Source organism: Triturus cristatus, chromosome 6, assembly GCF_964204655.1.
Source record: "Triturus cristatus chromosome 6, aTriCri1.1, whole genome shotgun sequence".
In the NCBI taxonomy this organism is placed as follows: Eukaryota; Metazoa; Chordata; class Amphibia; order Caudata; family Salamandridae; genus Triturus; species Triturus cristatus.
This window is the reverse complement of record NC_140589.1, coordinates 1352307906-1352324146: the sequence shown is the minus strand read 5'-3', so window position 1 is coordinate 1352324146 and position 16241 is coordinate 1352307906. Positions and strand designations below refer to the sequence as shown.

General features: G+C 48.0%; 1 protein-coding gene across 1 annotated transcript in view; it reads left to right on the top strand.

Annotated features, from left to right (window-relative positions):
• PEX13 (peroxisomal biogenesis factor 13) overlaps nt 1–16241 on the top strand; it is a 153116-nt gene that overhangs the window by 78118 nt on the left and 58757 nt on the right. The window lies entirely within an intron of this gene.

Below are 16241 nucleotides of genomic sequence, written 5' to 3'. Positions count from 1 at the left end.
TGGAGGACAGAATAAGATGTTGGAGCAGAAATGGTCTACACATCTCCTTAAAGCCTCTCCTTTACCAGTAATGTCAATAGTTATGTCATAAGCCCCCAAATGAGCTTTTAAGTCCGTCTCTTTAATACTATTAAACTGCAAAGCCGTGGTTGAACCCCTGGTGTATCATATTTTCCAAAACTAATCAGTTGTATGTGTTTTCAATGGAAACCATGCCGTAAGAAACTGGTTCTGACCATTTTTTTTCATTAAACTATTTCTGGCAAACCTTTCTTCAAGAATGGCTTTCTTTTTTTTAAACCTTTATTACAATTTCAGAGAAATACAAGTATGGGCCTACAACCAACAGGCCGGCCGCTAAAATGCAGTGTAACCCTAGGCACAGCTAAACATTCACATTGATGAAGCAACAAAAAAGGGGTCACTGGAGAGTTAATCATCGCAGTCGGCCGCAGCAGCAGTCCATAAACAAACAAGAAAGGTTTCATATTTTTAGGAAACGAAAAACAGCAAACACACAAGGCAGAGGAAATTAATATCAGTAGCATGTGCCCCTCGTATCGAGGGAGTAATCCAACCCGGGTAGACAGAGGGGGGGGGCAAGGCCGAAGAAACCAAATTTGCATGTCACAGGAGCATACAGGAATGCGCGGGCTAGGGAGACAAAGCGGCATCTATCTCACGCATCTGAGGCGGGGCGCATATACCTCCACGATAGGAGTTCCAGGGAACCCCACACCTTAACCCACTTCCCAGGCTTGCCTCTCGCCACATACACCGTTTTCTCTCTGAACATACACCAGTCCATGTGTTCTTTCCACTCGGAGACTGTGGGTGGCCTCTGGGAGCCCCACAATTGTGCAATGTCGCGCTTCGCTACCATATAGCCCAAAGTCACCCATTGCGCCTGCGTCACATTGTAATCAGTCGGCTCCCAGACATTCAGCAAACATCTTCGTGCCTCCGGCAACAAGGCAACATGCGTGACTTCTTCTAACACCGCATGCACTCTGCACCAAAACCGAGTCACCTCCGGACACTCCCACAGGATATGGAGGAAACTCCCCAGGAGTCCACAGCCTCGCTTACACAAACCATCCACCGAATACCCCATACGCATCAGAGCAGGCCCCGTGACGTACACTCTATGGAATATTTTAAGCTGGACGAACCGCAACCGGGCCGGGATAGCCACCTCTTTCGGGGAGGCCACCGCCGACACCCAATCCTCGTCGTCCAGTTCTAAACCGTCAGCAATCCATGTCTCCCGCAATGAAACCAGCAAACCCATCCGATCATTAATAAGCTTCTTATAAATCAGCGAAATGGTGCTATCCGGCACATAGCCGTCCAATATCCTGTCCTCCAACGGGGAATGCTCCGGAATAGCCGCCACGTCCGAAAACACGGAACACAAGGCATGATGGACCTGAGCATACCGATAGTATTCCCTATCATTCAACTGGTATTCAGTTTTCAGCATGTCGAACGTCTTAAATTTCCCTTTCGTCCAGAGATCCCCTACCGTGCTGATACCAATCGTATCCCACTTATCAAAGCCTTTCGTAGTATACAGATAACCCAAACGCTGGGACGCATACAATGGCGTAGCCCGAGTCAAACGATCCCTCCACCCCATCGCCGCATTTGCTGCATGCCACACCTGTACCGCGACCCGCGTCGGGCCCGTCAACCGCGCATCAAGGGACCCCGAGTATAGCGCTCGATTATAGTCTCCGCCCGGCAATAGCAATTTGTCCATCTCAAAAGCCGGGTTCAAAGCAGGGCCATACATCCCGTGATTGACGGCAGCCAACTGGGAGGCCCAGTAGTATCGCTTAATGTCAGGGAGGGCAACCCCCCCATCATACCACGGTAAAGTCAGTTTGGCAAGAGCAATCCGCGGCCGCCCATCCCAAAACAATCGACGCTGGAGACACTCCACCTCCCGAAAATAACGGGCCGGCACTACGTCCATGGTGTTCTGCAGGGCGTACAAAAAGCGTGGCAGCGACATCATTTTGAACAGTGCTGCCCGGCCAAGTGGCGAGAGCGGCAACCGCCGCCAACCCGCCACATCCGCCCTTAGGCGCTGAAGGGGGGGGAGAAGATTCCGTTCGTAGCGGGCCACCGGGTCCAGTGTTATAAAAATTCCCAAATACGTAAATCCCGACGGCGCAATCTGGATAGGGCACCCCCGCGGAAGGGGGGGGGGCCTCCCCGGAAAGAACGTATATACAGGACTTAGCCCAGTTGATGACCAATCCGGAATTGCGACCAAAGGAGCTCAAACATCCACCAACACAATGAGCGATTTGCGCGGTGATGCAAGATACAAAAGGATATCGTCCGCGTATAGGGAGACCCGATCCTCGTATTCCGGCGTCCATCTAAGGCCACGCATCGAGGGTTCCCACCGCAACCACTCCGCAAGGGGCTCAAGACAAAGCGCAAAAAGAAGAGGCGACAGTGGACATCCCTGTCGGGTGCCCCTACCCAAAACAAAGGGAGCCGAGACACGTCCGTTGACCACCACCTGTGCCAGTGGATTGTCATAAAGCAATTTCACCCAACCGATAAAACCCGGGCCAAAACCAAACTTCGCCAATGCTGCCCAGATGTACGGCCATTCCAAGGTATCAAACGCCATGGTAGCGTCCAAGGACGCCAAAATGGCCGGCTCACGAATGAATGGAGCGCGCGCCAGGACGCCATGCAATCGCCGCAGGTTCAAAGCGGTATTGCGATGGGGTATAAAGCCGGATTGATCCTGATGAATCAGGTCGCCCACAACCCGGATCAGACGATTGGCCAGTACCTTGGCGAGGATTTTGGGCTCCGCGTTTAACAAGGAGATGGGCCTGTAAGAAGTACACCGATCCCGCGGCTTCCCCTCCTTATGGATAACCACAATAGTAGCAAGACGTTGGTCAGGGGGGAGGGAGCCCGCCGCCTTAGCCTCAAGGAACATGTCTCGGAGATAAGGCGCAATCACATCTGGGCGCAACTTGTATAATTCGATGGGAAGTCCGTTAGGACCCATGGCCTTACCCGAGGCAATAGAGCGAATGGCCAAAGCAATCTCATCTGGCGACAGGGCCGCATCCATCAATACTTTATCCTCATCAGATAGGGAAGGCAGAGTAATGTCTCGAAGCAGCAGTCGGGAGTCTTCCTCCGAGCGCTCTGAGACCGGAGAGTAGACCCCGTGAAAATACTCCGCAAAGCAATCAACTATATCACCGGGGTCCGTCACACACACACCGTCCACCCTCTCAACCTCCGGTACCACTCGACTCGCTCTCTCCTTCTTATCCCACCAAGCAATCAACTTCCCGGCCTTATCACCCATATCATACAAACGCCCCTGTTGCTCCCTGCTCATACTCCTAGCAGATTCAGTAACCAGCGCCTTATAGTCGGCCTGCTTAAGCTCCAACACATGCAATCTATCATCCGTAACACTTTGCTCCAAATCACTCTCCAACTCAGTGATCTCATCTTCTAGCCGAACAACCTCCTGCGCAGCGCATTTTTTGGAGGAAATGAGAGATAGGGCCTGGCCCCGGAGCACCGTCTTAAAGGCCTCCCAAAGGGAGATGGCGGAAGACACCGACCCCACGTTGTCATTAAAGTAGTGTTCCAGAGACTTAACCAAGTCTGCACGAATCATGGGGTTTCGTAGGTACCAGGGGTTGATCGGCGCCACCCTCCCCTCCGCCCCCAGGGCGATATCTAGGTGTAACAAGAGGGGGGAGTGATCTGATATACCGCGTGCCAAATGTCGCACCTCCCCAATCATCCCAGCTTGGGCCGCAGGCACTAGCATATAGTCAAGCCTCGAAAGACTACCATGGGCCCCGGAATGGAAGGTATACTGCGCCTGTCCAGGGTGTTTCAACCGCCAGCAATCTATCAGTCCCAGGGTATCCAGAAAGCCCCCCAGCCAGTTCTGGGCCCGAGGGAGGTCCCTAGGGGGGTATCGATCCTCAACTCCGGAAACCACAGCGTTAAAGTCCCCCCCCCCCCCCAGGACCAACACCCCCCCCCGGAAGCCCAAGCAGCAGGCGTCCCAAATCGGCATAGGTGGCCGTCTGCAGGCCCGGCGGCACATAGACCGTGACCAGCGTAATCAACCTACCCTCCCACCTCCCCACCAGCGCAGTGTAGCGCCCTCTGTCGTCGTGGAGCACCTCATCCACCACCAACGGGAGAGAGGTCCTGACTAAAATGCCCACTCCCCTCGAGCCAGAGGTGAAACCAGAATGGGCCAGAAGGCGATACCCTCGTCTGTTCATGGCATGGAAAGAGTTCCCTATGAGGTGCGTTTCCTGCAGGAACACAATGTCAGGCGAAATACGTTTCAAGAACTGCAGGACTACCCCCCGCTTTATCCTGTCCCCCAGCCCATTCACATTCCAGGAAAGAAGTTTCAGCCCCCTACCCCCCATCCCTCCCAACACAAAACATCCCTCTCCCGGGGAGCACAATCATAGTAGCACAACATGAAATATTACCCCGCCTTGTGAAACAAACAAACAACCCCCAACCCCACCCCATCAACCCCAACAAAACTCCCCCCTCCCTGCACCCCTGCGTGAGCCCGAACAGCCCCCCCAACCTGCAGTGTGCCTGTCGCCCCAATATAAAATTCACTACAGAAAGGACAAAAAAAGAACCCCCAGAAGGAGGAAAGGGCCCCAGCAAGCCCCCCGCAACCTCCAAACACCACGGGGCAAAGTGTCACAAACTGGAGTCCAGTGCAGCCACAGGTGCAAAACGTTACCAGTGCAGTCCAGCGCCAAAATCACTGTTCCATTCCTACTCCGTCAGACCCTCTCCGCTCTCCGTCATCCGACCCTCCGGCTCCCGACTCTTGGGCAGGGCATCCAGCCACTCTCCCACCGCCTCCGGCCGGTCGAAGAAGTGTGAGCGACCATCTAGCTCGACCCGCAGCCTAGCCGGGAATAGCATCGCATACTTGAAGTCCATGTCTCTCAAGCACCGTTTGATGGCCGAGAAACCCATACGTTGCTTTTGAACCGCTTGCGTAAAGTCTGGGTAAAAGCTAACATTAGAGTTCTCAAATCGTAATGGCCCAGCCACCCTCGACGCCTGCAGGATAGCGTCTCTATCCCGAAAATTAAAAAGTCGGGCAATGATCGGCCGCGGGGGGGCCCCCACCTTAGGCGCACCCCCTGGAACCCTGTGGGCCCGTTCAACAGCGAAGAACTTGCTCAGCCCCTTGGGTGCTAGATGAGTCACCACTAGATCCTCCACAAAGAGATCCACAGCAGGCTCCTCCGATCGTTCGGGCACGCCGATAATGCGGACGTTGTTCCGCCTGGCCCTGCCTTCAGAGTCCTCGAGGCGACGCTCAATCAGGTCACTAGTGAGCTGTAACCTCCGCACCGTCGTCTGCAAAGCGGCCACATCTACCGTTAGGCTCGACGACGCTTGGGCCAACGAGTCGACCCGGTCATTGGTTTTCGGCAGGTCCGCTCTGACCAAGGTGACATCAATCAGCACCGAGTCCAATTTGTTGGCCAGAGTATCCAGTTGTTGGTTCACAGTCACCTTCATCTCCTCAATGGCCCCCATGACATCCAGCAGAGTCAATTCTGGTGATGCGCCCGAGGCCTCCTTGGGCGGCTCAGGCGATTTACGTGATCCACTAGGGGATCCCTTTGGCTGCGCATAGCGGTCCATATTGTTGGCCTGGGAATAGGCTCCCCTCCGGGTAGATTTGGGTTTCAGTTTGTCGCCATCCACTCTTGTCGTCATAGTCAGCGATCAGCAAGGTCAGCACCCTCCAGCACCCGGAGGAAGGCTAGGAGATCCGGGCCGCTAGCTGAAGTAGGCCCGTTTACAGGTCAAGACTAGGCTTTGCACTCCGTACTCGGCGCAGCTCTCCCAATGTCTCCTCATCAGTGTCAGTAGACCAACTCGAAACCGAAAGTGAAAGTGCGGGGTCCGGGGCAGGCCCAGCCTGGCATGCCGCTGTTGTTCACTTCGCAGCCGGGCACCTCACCAACCCGAGTCCGGGACCAAGGCCGGAGAAGGCCGCAAACTTCAAATCGCCAAAAAACCGGTTCCCGGAGTCCAATTTCGATTCGGAAAACGAGTGACACCTTAGCGCAAGATCATAAACAAAAGCCCGTCGAAAAAATCAGGATTATGACAGGATAGATGTAGGAAGGTGGATATCTGACTATGGTTACCCCCAACTTTTTGCCTAGTGTCTAGCTGGTTTTTCGACTTAGTTGGCCTGAGATCCTGCCATTCAGGGTCTCAGGCTGTCTGCTCTCTCTTTAAAATGGACTCCATGTACCCTAGGTACATTCCCAATTGGTAAGGATCACCTTATTGGACCCTGTACAGTGTACCCTAGGTACCCAGGGCATAGGTGTACCCTAGGCCTCCCAGGGGCTGCAGCATGTATTATGCCACCCCTGGTCTGGCCTTCCAATTAGACACAACTGGCTGATCACTCAGCTGGGGCAAGGTCGTGTAATCACCCCTTGCTTAGATATAGTATGCCTATATCTACCCTTATATATAGACACATGTGTACCTATCAGTCACTCCTATGGCAGGCCTTAACAATCCTGGAGGCAGAGTGCTTGGTAACATGTGAGATGGTGCTCTAGCATGAGCTGAGTCTGTCTGCAGCTTTCGGAACCATGTCCTTATAGCTGTTCTATGATATAGCCTACCATATACTCTTAAAGTGCCTTATAATCTTAAACGGTTATGGTAACTATGGTTTGGCTTTATCAAAACATGTCGTGTAAGGTGTCTAACACTTTGGAATAATACCCCCATACCATTTCTGGTGATGAGGATATTATTCCCCCCTTCTAGAGGGAGAGACATGTTAAAATCCTACTTTGCTGTTTAACTCTAACCAAAGCCTCAGCATCACAAAATGGATGCTGCTGCCACAGACACAAGTCTGACCTCCTGCTGCTGGGAGTGATCCCAGCCAGGGAGGCCTGGACAATAGGTTTCCTGCTTGGGGAGGTGCTAGCACCTCCCCAGACAGCCTTTAGTGTATTGGGGCAGGGTGGGCTGAAAGGAATGAGACATGCCTGGGGCACACAAGGTGTTCCTTGCATAGTCCAGTTCAAACCGGCGCTGGGGCACTCCAGCCCCAGCGCAAAACTGGACAAAGGGAAGTGGGTGTAACCACCCCCTCCCAGGTCCCACCCATAAGGCGTGACCTAGCAGGTATCCCAGCCCCCCAGATTAGTATAAGAGTGGGAGTTGGGCCTCAAGACTTTAGATTATCCTGAACCTGCAAACTTGAACAGAAACTCTGGACCTTCGACATTCGACGAAAGAAGAAGACTGAAGAATCTCCCTTGTGCCCAAGGAGTGGCTACCCTGTGCAAACAGGCACCATCAAGAGACAACCCCTTTGCTTTGCCCACGTTCTACGAGGAACCGACTGCAGAGCCCGACCAGAGCCTTGACTTCCAGACTTCTCCGACCCTGATCCACATCCACAGCAGAGCTGAGATCCGTGGAGGCGACGAGCAACGTGGGACCGGCTACCTGGGAAAAGTGGCTAGTAACTTCAAGCGCAGCTTCTGAGGCACCCTCGAAGTTGTGCACCGGGGATTGAGAAGCCCCAACCCCAAGCATCATCTGCACCGAAGATCAGCCCCCCACACTCCACGAGTCCTGCGTGGGGCCCTTCTGCATTTTCCTGCTTGCCGCGTCTGTCCGGTTGCTTGCCCGCTGGCTAGTGGCCTTTGTGACGACGCACCTTGAAATCTTCTGCGCTGGTTTGGCTCCTCCAGACTGGCTCCCGCTTCTCTGCAAAGAAGAAGCACCCCAGACCTTCCTGGTCTGCACCAGAAGCAAGTCCTCCGTTCTTCGTGGGTTCCGCTTGCCAAGGCTTGGTGAGTCCTAGTCCAACTTCGACGCCGCCGACAGCAAGAGCCTTCGTGGGACAGCTCGCCTCCTGGTCCTGGTCGTCCTCGACGCTTCCTGGTCCTCCTGGCTGCAGCGACAAGCTTCACCTTCACCTGCAATCTTCACGACATCGCCTGGTTCCTTCCTGGTTCCACGTGGTCACTGGCTAGTGACCTTGACTCTGTCCCTTCTGCTTGCAGGTCTCCTCTCTTCTTGATCCCAGCCTTGGGATCCACCGGACACTCTTCACTGACTGCCTGTCAGCATCTTTCTTCAGGCATCCATAGGAGTCGACGACGAAAACCGACGCATCTTCACCCCTATGCACCCGCAGCCTGTGGGCTAGGTAACTTGGGTACTCCGGTGCTCATCAGGATAGTGACTATCCTAGTGTCTAGTTTTCCAGTCTCGACTTCCTAGCTACTCCGGAAGTGTCCTAAATCTATCGTTTTCTAAACTGTACTATTGCTAGTGACTTTTACGCATTACGCGTGAGTGTTTCCACTCTGCACACGAATCCCGTGGGCCTCCCACTTCCTAACTAACGCTAGTGTAGTGTAGCCCCAGCGATTCCCTAGGCCTAGGCCTATTCTATTTCCGTGACAGTGGTCCTTATACCACTTACTTAGTATATGGTTTGCGTGGCCCCTAGGGCCTAACTGTATTACTTACCTGTGTGACTTAATGTATGCTTAAATAAGACTGTGTTGTACTTACTTCTAATCTCATAAAGAGTGCTGAGGGTTTGACTAGAATAAATACACTTTATTTTATATATATATCTGTTGTGGTGTCCTTTCATTTGGTATTCAAGGGATTATATATGGTATCACAGCTGGCTTCACATGCCATTCAGAGTTTAGCCTAAGACTGCTCTTGTCCATGCTACCACTAGGATAGCTGGTCTATAAGGTTGACTTTACAACCAATCACCATAAGGGTATTTGGACTGATATAAGGTGTGCACTAGAACTAGTGACATCATACATCAGGCCAACTTCTCACAATAGACGTGGGAGGTTGCGGAGGCCCTCGGGAGCCACAAGCCTACGCGGCCATCTTGGTTGCGCGCTAGGCTCCTCCAAGAATGGCTTTCTTAGTGTTGACAAAACAATCTGGTGAAAGTCTTTCTTGCAGAAAATGAATTTCCTCTATTTAAGGGGTGGGGGGTTCTCTGCAGTTTTTACTACCTCGGGCAGGGGTTCCTCCTTCTTAACTCCGCCTCTTACTTCCCCCTATTACATTTCTTGCACATCCCCTAATTTATTTTCAGAGCACTTTACCTGAGCACCATTTGTGTTACAGATGGACACATTGATTTTGTTAGGCACAGGGAGATTAAGCTGACTGCTCTTGCCGTTAGGCCATATCATTTCTCCTTACTACCACACGCCCCCCCACCCTTTCTTCCCATTCTCATTTCCCACCCCCTTTGTATTCTTACCTGTGTTGTGTTCTCCTTGCTTCCTCTCTATTGTCTTAATTTCCCTCAATGCCTGTTCATGGTAGACATAGAAGAAATACTACAGCAGCCTTTTTTTATTTGAAAAAAATACCAGTTTACGTTTTGTAAGAAAACATACAGTTTAAGAAACCTTGCCTGAGGTCAGTAATTGCTTTCCGTTTTGCTGGTGAGGCCACTTTGGTTGAGGACTTTTGACTGCTCCTTCCTATTGAATTTCCTCATGTGTCTCGTCCTTTGTTCTTATTGAGCTGTACAGCTTATTTCCTTCTCTGTTAAGGGTTGCCTAAATGCTATGGAACGTCATTTTACGCATGTCTGATTTATCACTATGGTATTTCTACACCCTCTTATAACTTTGTCCTTCTTTTTAAATGCCTTTAATTTCTTTCAAGGAGGAGGGCTTCCCAGCATGGCTTCTGTGTCCTTTTTGGGCCATGAAACCCTCTCACAAGTTGCTGTATACCCCTGATATAGTTTCTTTTCAAGGGGAATTCAGACCCTGCACTTCTCCATTCCACAACCTCTATTGTAGTGCACTTACTTTTCTAAAGTTCAGTGTGTTAGATTTGAAGTCCTATTTCACCTCTTCTCCCTGGTAAAACCTTAGTTATACCAAGCTGCCAACAGGCCAATGATTTTATGCACAGTGCACCCAGATTGTACTTCCACTCTTTCGCTGCCATCCAGGTTACATCTTCATTAAAGCAGGTGAATCCTGGGCGGCGTCCAATTTATTTAATGATCGCAGCAATTTCCTATTGGCTTCCATTCATTGCTCAGCTTTTCTTGCTCCAAAAGTACAACAAGAACTCTGCCCTAAGGGGGGTGACCCCATTGGCGTCCCTACTCTGCACCTCTTATCCAAGACTGCTATTCTAGCAAAGTATGTGCACACAGAAGGACGTACTGCCAATTTTCCCCCAGTCAGGCCTCAAGAATATTTCAGGGATGTTGGCCTTGCATCTTCTCCCACTGGCTCCAGAATGGCTCCCAGGCTAGAAAACAATCCCAGACCTTCTTGCCAGTTGTCTTCCGTGCCACAGAATTATAACTTTGGTGTGCTTCTTCCTCCTCCTCCCTCGCTTTTCTCTCCACCCCTCTCTTCCAGGTCTGTACAAACCCTCCGCTCCGTCTCTTCTAGTCTCACAGAGACCGACATTTCTCCACCTGTCTATTAAACAGGACGGTCTCTTCCCGTTAGAGCCATTTTTAGGCTTCATTCAAATTCAATTAATGACTCCCGCTGCCCCCAGCACCACCAGCAAGGGTAGGGCCCGACGGCGGGGGGCCCGTGAAGCGAAGCCCCTCGAGCCCCGGCCTGCGGTGGTAGACAGACAGTTTCATCGTAGATTTCAGGACATGTTTTATTCTGGGAGGGCTTCGTTTCATCACCGACTACAACTTTAATTATTTTTTGTCTTAGCTCGGGGAGAGGAGGGGGTCGTTTTTTAGGTCTCGCCTAGCGAACGCAGCGCATGCACTGCTTCGCCTTGGCGAGACTATTGTTGTCCGTCTGGTGCGTGAAAGGAGACAAACCATGTGCGCGCACGGACAGGCGATGAGCACACGCATGGCGTCTCCTCTCTGCTCCCACCGCGCGCTTGATTTAGCTTTCACGCGCGCTTGTTTTTTAACCCATAGCATTGTGACAAATGGAGGTGCTCCATGCGGTTCACGCCTGCAATTACACCATTGTACCGCATAGGATGTGACCAATTGAAAGGACTACCAATTTTGAATTTTTTATATGTATATATGTCTCGATGTGTGTAATTGTTCTCATTTTAGAAGAACTGATCTATTTTGTATTAATAATTACAAATATTTACATGTGAAGTAATGAGTCGATCTACGGGCTCCCGATGTAGTGTCTGCGTTGTAGTGGCTCCCAGTGTCTTGAAATGTAGTGTGAATGTAACCGAAGACATGCAGCGTGAAAACAGTGGATAAGGGGGACGTTTAAATTGAGAGGGTATAAATACAGAAGAGAGAACACAAACTAAACAGGCTGCATATTCACCAATGTAGGTACTGCAGTAGCTTGACACCCAGCCAAGCCCATCATGTGTGGAAGATAGAAATGATTTGTCAGTGACTTATGGAATGAGTGTGTAACGCTTTGTTTGATTGCGTGACGAAGTAGCTGGAAGATGTTTGGATTTCCATATTAACTGCGCAATTGTCTAGAGTCGTATTGTAACATTTTGTTGTTTTGTGAAAGCGTTTAAGGACATAATTAGTGAGTTTCTTGTTATGGTCAGAATCATTATTATCTTTTCATTATCGGTCATGGCATGCAACAACCTTGGTTATCTTATGGTGGTAGTGCACTTTTTGCCATTTAAAAACGTGATTCCATCCAAGTGTGATCATAGTTGATGTGATTAATGATCCTATGCAATGCATAATGTGACACTGTACATGTGAAAATGTTGCATGTGGCAGGGTTGGAAATTAGGTGACGGTGGAACAGTCACTGGATTAATTTGCCATCTTTGTCTGCTCTGTAATATGCTACATATATGTAGTCCATCATCATCTATCTTTCTATACCCTGTTTTTTTTATGTAAATGATGTGTTTATACATTTTCAGCTGTTAGAAAGTCAAATAGTGAGGTACATTTTTTTTGTTTTTTGCTGTATATAATGTTCTCAAACATTTAATTGATTTGTGTCTGACAAACCAGACTCTGAATGTCAACACATTGTTGATACATCGCATTTTAAAATTAGTTTTGGTGCTTCTTGATGTTTGTGAACATTGTTGAAAAGTATGGTGTTGCCTAGAAGGATTTGCTGGACTCTCTACATCAGAGATGTTTGATCAGCTGACACAAAGTGCATTTGAGTGTTTTATTGTGATGTTCATTTAATAACAACATAACTTTTCCTTTTGGGTGTATGGTGGCCGAGTTATTAGAAAATTATTCATTTGTGTGGGTGTATGGGGGTAAGCGTTAGTTTGAAATTATTCACTTGTATCGCCATGTATTTCTGAAGTGCTTGGTTTGTGTGTGTTTATGAGATAAATGTATTGAGTCTGATTATTGTGTTTGCCAACTTAGCCTGTCTTTGTAGGTCTTAAGTAACTCGCTTGCGGCTTCATGTAGCGGCATTATGCCTTTCGTCTAATGTTTTGCGTTTTATTACACGAACAAACAGCATATTCCATGTAGCGTGCGTTAGTAGCATCAGCAAGGATTGGGCTTCGCCCGTGACTGGCTCTATCTAGGGAAATGGCACCCGGTATGTGCTTCCATGTGAGTGTGTTGAGCTTTGTGTGTAATGTGGTGTACTTTATTATAACATGTTCAGGAACAGCATATATTACATGTTGAGCACATTTCTAGCATCAACTCTATGCAGGTGTAGAACACCTGGTTTGGCTCCATGTATCATAGGTTTATTGTGCCTTGTGTGCATTGCAGTGACCGGTACATACTGTTTGAAAACATCTAATTCGATGTGTGAAGTTGTCGCATTCGGAGGGCTTACCCATTCCCGGTTTGAATTATGGTCTGTTTAGGATGTTCTCTGAACCCCTAACATGATACTATCTCTAGAGCACACTTGCTTTGCTCCTGTGCAATCTAAACATCTTATGCTTGCAAAGACTTATTTTTTGTTCAGGCACGTTTGCCTTTGTTCTTGCATTTTGTATTGATTTTTTTTTAACAATCAAATGGCTGAATGAAAATCCCTAACAAATGGCACAGAATAGATGTGCACATACGTGCTTGCCAAATACAGTGTGTTTCCCTGCAGAAGATTTTGACTTCTTTTGGAAGGATTTAGCCTAGGGAGATTTCCATGCTATTTGGAAAAAAACACCGGTTTTAGGACCGCTCTTCTAATTTATGACCACTCTGATCAATGAGCATCGATAATCAAGCGCAGAAGAAAGTAAATGTCATTTAATTGGGGTCCAAATGGGAATTTGTATCTAGTGAGTTGTTGGTCGTAACTACCGAGCTACAAATGCGCCTCTGTAATACGGTAAGCGCACCTTAGGAAATCTAAGCCTTCACGCTCGGAGGGTGGTGAAATGATTTAAACGAAACCTGTCTAGCTACAACCCGAAACTCCTGGCCCACTTATCAAAGCCTTGAAGTGAAATTACGAATTACATAATTCTACTAATCCTACTTTTTAATGTAGCAGCAGCAACTTCTCAATATTGCTCACTAGGGACCTCTAGGAGCAGCTTGCGCAACTGCACCTAGACATGCAGTGCTGGTGCCTTCCTCACTAGGGACCTCTAGGAGCAGCTTGCGTTACTGCACAGAGAAATAAAATGCTGGTTCCTGGCTCACTACGCAAGCATTTGCAATGCACTAGGTGTGGCATTACTGAAAGTATGAACATTTGGCGTTGCATTATTATTTGCAACGCCAATACCTCTAACTGTCAGTAATGCAGGACCTATTGCATTGCAAATGCTTGTTATTTTCATCCCTTCCCCAGACCTAGTGCGGGGTGCTCAGGTTCTGCAGGGGTGAGTGGGGTACATTAAAGACCAGAAATGAAGGCCCCCAATAATTAATAATTAAAGGGCCGGGCGGGCTCGGGGTCAGGCGCAGTAAATGTTACTGCATCGCTCTCACAGATGGGAATGTGTGGCCTCGGCTTCGGGTGGGGGAGGGGCCGTCATGTGGCCGCTTTTTTGCAATCACACTGAACCTCGTCTTAGAATAGAGCGGGGGCAAGGGTGGGGGCAGTAGGGAGCCCTGAGGGGCAAAATCAGGGTCTTCCCTAAAATGTCCTCTAGGGGTACTCGGAGGTGGGGGTCCTATGTGAGTATTTGCGAGAGTGCTTGTGAGTATGTCTGTGTGGTCATGCGTGCGTGTGTTCTAGTGTGCGTGCGTTCTAGTGTGCGTGCGTTTATCTCTGTGTTTTTGTACGACTGCAGCAGTGTATATCTCTCTGTGCTGTTTTTGTATGTCTGTGGATTTATGTGAGTGTGTGTACTTCTCGGTATGTTCGCATAGGCTACCCTGTATTTGTGCACGCGCCTGTTTCTTTGTGCGACAGTGTATGTTTGCCTGTGTATATCTATACGCATATGTGTAAATCAATGCATGTGTGCCTCGCTTGTTTGTGTGTCTGTGCATGTTTTAGCATGTGTCTGTATGTGTCTGCCAGTGTGTAATGTGTGTGCGTGTTTCAACTACAGAGACAAGCATTGGTATAGCCAATAGGTCTCGCCTTTGGGACCTTTTAAGTGTTAAACCATGCAAAAGTTAATGTTGTTGCACCAAGGATATTGTGCTGCATAACTAAATACTTATAAGGTCCCAAAAGCGAGACCTATTGGCTATGCCAATGCTTGTTTTATATAGGCTCCTATATTTAGGTACAATCTTCTGCTGCAAACAAGAATGCCACATGAAGTGCTTGATGTCATTACAGATTTTCATGTCTTCATCATAATCTCAGTCTTTGCTTTCCTGCTTTTGCATGCACGGTTATTTTTGGGTTCCTTGTGAAGTGATTGCGTGATACATTTTCGGAGATAAATCAATCGCATTGGAAAGTTTGCAAAGTATGTTGAAAGGGAGTTATGTGACCTTTTGTCTGCCACTATTGTTACTGAGTATTGTTAATTTTACCACACGTCTACTCTTAATGCCAACTGTAGTAGCATTACTGCTGCTGCGATTTTGAACAAGCACAATTTCAAGAGAAACCATGTTGTTCTTGTTCGATGCCTTTGTATTTCGTGCAAAGGTTTGTTATAAACGTTTAGGTTTGAAATGGTTATTTATGCCCTATTTACTTCATTCCCAAGTCTCATACATCTTGTAGTACTTCAGGGTAAAATAGTTAATCATTTGGCGGCTTGCGTCCCATCTTCTACATTGTGGCGAGTTTTAGAGATAAGAAAAATAATAACATGGATGCCTTTAATTGTACATGTTAAGGTAATATTTTTATTATGTGATTAATAAAAATCATCACAAAATTATGTTTTAAAGTACAGATAAAAAACAATTTACAGATTTTAATACAAAAAGTAACTCAATTAAATATAAAGGTTCATTTACCCTAGCACAAAAAAGAACCCAACACAATCCATAAAAATGCAGAGTGCTTGAAACCGAACTCACAATTTATTCATACATTTTGCAAAGATTTTCGGCCACATTAAAGCTAATGGTACCGACAAGAACCATACAAGCCTTTATTTAATGTGCTGCATGCTTATTTGGTCAGTATTAACTCCACAAAGCAACATTTTACAATACTTCATTCAAAAGTGGCACATACTTAAGGACAGATAGTCTACTTAATCTTGGATCAATAAAACATCACAAGTTGACGTTTTGCAGTACAAACAAAAGGGCATATGCAATAAAAAAAAAACGCGTAGTAGTAAAAAATACTACAACTTTGGGCATAGGAATACTATTAGTCCTAAAATAGTGCCTTGATACAATGTTGAAGCGTAAATATCTGGTAATATAATTTATTCAAGCAGTAGTCGGGAATGTGCCTAGTGCGTAGAGTTAAAGTTTAAACCCAGAAAAAATAAACCTTTGTTGAAAAAAAGAAAGTGTTTAAACTGCTGATGTAAGCATTCTTTCTGTAGTGGTCAAAAACGTTATCAACTGACAAGTTGGTTAGATTGAAGCACCAGATAGAAATAAATAAGGGCCTGACAAGCGGATAGCACCCCTGGCCAACAAACCTTGTCTGAGGTTTCTGGTACCTTATATAGTCTGCTATTGGATGGTATATGTGTGCACTGATTGGTGGTTGTATCTGGTGTTTCTATTGGATTAGGGTTAGTGTTCTCATTGGTTGGGTATTTGAGGGTTCTGATTGAATTCCTGGGTCAGTGATTCAATTAATGCA